At 37.1% G+C, this 5000-nt stretch overlaps 2 protein-coding genes across 9 annotated transcripts in view; both read left to right on the top strand.

The window, feature by feature from the left end:
- Nucleotides 1–5000, top strand: part of LOC137973057 (tetratricopeptide repeat protein 28-like) — a 178050-nt gene that overhangs the window by 85426 nt on the left and 87624 nt on the right. The gene's annotated exons all lie outside the window — the stretch shown is intronic.
- Nucleotides 1–5000, top strand: part of LOC137973058 (tetratricopeptide repeat protein 28-like) — a 77988-nt gene that overhangs the window by 21184 nt on the left and 51804 nt on the right. The gene's annotated exons all lie outside the window — the stretch shown is intronic.

Here is a 5000-nt window from a genome sequence, read left to right as displayed (position 1 = left end):
TGAACTGCTTCATTAATTTGCATTAACATTCCTCTTATTTCATTTGTCATTCAAATGCTTCTCCTAACTCGTGATACACGAATTTCTAGTTTCTAAAGAAACTGTGGTGCTGCATCAGTGGGAGAGTGAAACAGGTAAATTTGGTTTTATCAAACGTGTTGATAAAGGTCGAATGATTTGTAGATAGGAAAGTTCAACCTTTTGAGTTATTTATCGAGAGACTGAGACTGACTTTCATAACTCCGTCAAGTAATAAAGCTAGTTACACACGAGCACGGTTTCCTAGCCAAGTGTCATTGACAGTTTTCATTTGGTCGTGTGCACGAACAACAAGTTTTCTTTGACGAGTTTCATATCCATATGAAGGCATCAGCTGTTGCATCCGACCGGATAACGCACACCTGCCGTCTTGTCTCAATTTAAGTTATGCCAGTGTTCCTTCTATGTTTTCATTTTGTAATTCAGTGCTGACTGACGCACGCAAAAAATCTATCATTATTGCCTATCCCTTTATTTATGTGTAGCCGGATCCATTTTTGTTGCTGAACCAGTTCCAACGAACGAAGACATTGCAAGGTAATTTCACATTTTCCCCTTACTACTGAGTCTAGCAGGGACTCCTGCATATTGAGAAGCCTGAAAAATTCAGGACTTGAACGGGGTTTGAACCCGTGACCTCGCGATACCGCGAGGTCACAGGTCCATTATGTCCTTCATGACGGACATAAAGAGCATGTTCCATCCGTTTCATTCATTCATTCATTTTTATTTGCCATTAACAACATAAAAGTAAAGAAATTTAAAAAACTTTGAACCTCGCGCGAGGTAATCGGTTTTTTTAGCAATGAAGCAATTAATTATTGGATGACAGTCATTTGATCTCGATCTTCATTAATTTGCATTAATTTTCCTCATATTTCATTTGAGTCTAGTAGACGTCCGGCGCTGGACTAGAAACCCCCTTGCTCAGTTGCGCTCTACCCCTGAAGATTCGCAGCCATTTACGAGCCTAATGGTCTCGCAGTCAGCTTGTCTTTTTCCTTAGGATTTCTTTCTTTGTTTTTCCGATATATTTTTTAAGAACGAAGATTTTAGTGTAAAGATTTTTCATCTTTATTATTCCCATTTTTAAGAACGAATAATTTTCATGGTCATATATTTATTAATCCCTCCTACGTGATTTAGTTTTTCGTATATGTACTATCTGGCTGTTTTTGAGATTAAGGTTTTTAATTTCACACAGAGTTTGTTTCATTTGTTAACCTTATTTTGGGGTTGAGAGTTTGCTTTGTAAATTTCTCCCCCTCATTTCACAGACTAACCCTAACTTTTGTCTATGATTTTTTCTCAACTCACCATTCACACACACAATATTCCCCTGAAACTACCTGCTAATTAGTGAATGTTTTAGTTAGTGGAGCGAAACTCCTTCTTAAATGAAACCATGGTGCCTCGCAGTGATGAGCGCAAATTTCTATTGCGTCAAGAAGCCTGAAAATTTTTCAGGACTTCAACGGGATTTGAACCCGCGACCTCGCGATACCGGTGCGATTCTCTAACCAACTGAGCTATGAATCCACTGACGTTGGGAGCTTGTCACTTCTGAGTTCACAACTTCTCGACGCAATAGAAATTTGCGCTCATCACTGCGAGGCAACATGGTTTCATTTGATTTCATACCCGCAGTGCAATTATATGATGTATTTCATTTAAATCTTTCAAACTCCTTCTTGTAAGGAGGAGTCTTCTATCAACACCAATTAGGAAAGCCACAAAGGTTGCTAGGTTAACTGCTGCTTTATGTATTACTATTAAACAACCAACCTATATTGTATCTACCAGCAGGGATACATCCTTGGTCCTAGTATAACACTTTATTGGCCTTGGTGTTCACACTTCTCATTACTATGCACACAGATACAATTTGGATTTTATTTTTCTAACTCACTAACTTAATACTAACTCAGAGGCAGCTTTGATGGTTTATTATCATTATTATTACTTTGATTCCATAGGTTCTGAATTTATTTAATTTTATTTTATATTTTTATGGGATTACGTAGAGCGATGTCATTTTTCAGTTTTTTAGCTTTAAAATGTAGGGGATTTTTTTCCTAGATCCACTGATAGGTTTTTTTTTTTTCCCACATTCTATCCAAAAGAACGATTAATTAATCTGGACACCTGATCGGATTTTTTTTCCAGGATTCATCCAAGGAACGAATGATTTATACATGCTTGACGGCATCTTTTCCTGGCTCCATCCAAAAGAACGAATGATTTTACTGCCGCAATACACCCTGGATCAGAAGCTACACAATCTCACTTATGCTTCCATTTTTTCTGGGTCATTGCCCCTTCTTTAACCTCCTTATTTCGTACTAGTATTTGTAATTGCTTTGGGCATTCCACGATCCATGTTTTGTTATACTGGTTCCCAGATCTACTCCTTCTCACACCTCTTACCCAGGCCATGTGTACAGTTTGGGTCGTATTTGAATTCTTTTGTCGCAATCAAGGCTGCTGTTTACAGGATACTTCGCAAAATTTTGGAGCAAAGGGAAATTTTTGCCAGCTTTTCTTTTCTTTCTTTATTTTAAACTATAATTTTGCTTCAGAACTTCCATGAGACACATGATTAGTTGTGTTTTTGGTAAGAGTTACGTTCCATTTTTGGTTAATCGACTTGGAAGCTTTATTCGTGTTAGTCTGTCCATGGTTTTTAGTGCTGGTTTTTGTCCAGAGTTGCGGCTTGTTGTTCTTCTCTTTTTCCTTTCTTGACTCGGCACGAGTAAGTCGGGTAGAGGTCTGGCGCTGGACTAGAAACCCCCTTGCTCGGTTGCGCTCTACCCCTGAAGATTCGCAGCCAGTTACGAGCCTAATGCTGTCGCATTCAGTTTATCTTTATCTTCGGAATTTTTGGATTTGCCTCGTGGAACCTGTCTTTCATAGTCCATGGGATTTCTTTAATTTTTTCCATATATTTTTTAAGAACGAAGATTTTAGTGTAAAGATTTTTCATCTTTATTATTCCCATTTTTAAGAACGAATAATTTTCATGGTCAAATATTTATTAATCCCTCCAACGTACATGTACTATCTGGCTGTTTCTGAGATTAAGGCTTTTAATTTCACACAGAGTTTGTTTCATTTCTTGAACTTATTTTCGGGTTGAGAGTTTGCTTTGTAAATTTCTCCCCCTCATTTTACAGACTAACCCTAACTTTTGTCTATGATTTTTCCTCAACTCACCATTCACACACACAATATTCCCCTGAAACTACCTGCTAATTAGTGAATGTTTTAGTTAGTGGAGAGAAACCCCTTCTTGTATGGAGGATTCTTCTATCAACATCAATTAAGAAAGCCACAAAGGTTGCTAGGTTAACTACTGCTTTATGTATTACTCTTAAACAACAAACAGAGTAAAATCTGCAAGTTTCATTCCCATGGGTCGAATGATTGACAGATTTTTTTACTGGGCAATTATGAAAAGCTCAAAGGCGGCTGCCAGCCTTCCTGCTGTCTCCAAATTTTTTATTTCTTCTTATGGAGCAACTTATTGAAAAAACAGGAGATGCTTTGTTAACTGTTTTTTTTTTCTATCTTGTCTCTAGACTGGCCAGCATAAAAATGTTTATACGTCCCAGAAGCAAGCAAAATTAAGAAAAAACACCCTCTTCATTGACCAATCAGTATCCAGTAATTTTGCCCTCTATGTTATTAGGATATAAACAGTCATCGTTCCGTAAAGAACTGCCTCATAATTTGCACAGTTTCATCGAGTATAAAATGACTTGGTGTTCTTTATGTTTTATTTGTCATTGAAATACCTCTCCTAATAACTTTCTAATTGGAGTTGCTTGAGAATGTTGTAACCATGACAATCGTAATTCGGCAGGGTCGTTTTTTGGCCTCACATGGACCAGTCCGCATCCATTTGGAACGACAGTAGTAATTGAAATGCTCGATGTTTCTCAACATTGTCCGATAACAAAGTCATTTTATGCTTAATAAACCAGTTCTGATTACTTTTTGAGTGAACATATGATCCTCGCCGGCAGTTATGAACGCAATTTTAGCAATTCCGTAACAGTCGGAAGAGGAGCCTGAAAATTCAAGACTTCATCGGGGTTTGAACCCGTTACCTCCTTGAAGACTTGAATTTTCAGGCTTCTCTACCGACTCCACGCAATTGCTAAAATTGCCTTCATAAAAGCGAGGATCATAGCTTCACTTGACTTCATATCCGCGTTTCAATATATGATTAATTTCTTATATCATTCGTTGATTACTTTTTACTTGCTTCCTGTTGCTTCCTCTGTACTTTGGTTAAAGCTAACCCCAACTCTGTCAGTATTTATGTTATGTATATTTCTGAATTAAACTGAATTAAGTGATCGCGGTCATTCAGTTGTGACTGACGCACCCACGCAAATAATCCATCTCTCTTTAACTTATTTCTAATGGGATTCATTTTTCCTTCTCAACTGGTTGTAAAGAGGGACGTTGCAAGGCAATAGGAATATTAGCTTGCTGCAAGGGTGTAATAAATTATTTTGTTTGTGGTCTGATCGACCTATAGTGCCCTCTATTTTTTCCTTGTATACCGAGAAAGCAAGTCAGAAATGATGCATCTTGAATTTTTTAAGAATAAAGAAGGTTTTAGTTTTCTTATCTGCCTCTGAGATTCAAAATGGAATGAGTTATGAAGCAAATATAGAGTAAGAATAAGTAAGAATTCGTGACAAAAAATGTCTGTCGAGCATACAGAATTTAAGTTTCAATCAACAAAGATAAAACTGTTAGGTTCTACAGTTTTCAAAAACCCAAATTCCAATCCATTTTAATCTTCTTTAGCTTCCCCCTTACCCTGCTCCCTTGAAATTTATATTTGATGTTTTATTCAAACCTTCCTTCAATGTTTTAAGTAATTATTTTTACGTTCCCCTGATTTGGTTGCCAGTTCCCAGTCGCTAAATTTGCCTAATTATACATTT

This window comes from Montipora foliosa, chromosome 10 (genome assembly GCF_036669935.1).
Source record: "Montipora foliosa isolate CH-2021 chromosome 10, ASM3666993v2, whole genome shotgun sequence".
Classification (NCBI taxonomy): domain Eukaryota; kingdom Metazoa; phylum Cnidaria; class Anthozoa; order Scleractinia; family Acroporidae; genus Montipora; species Montipora foliosa.
Note: the sequence above shows the minus strand (reverse complement) of the source record. Positions and strands in the feature narration are given on the sequence as shown.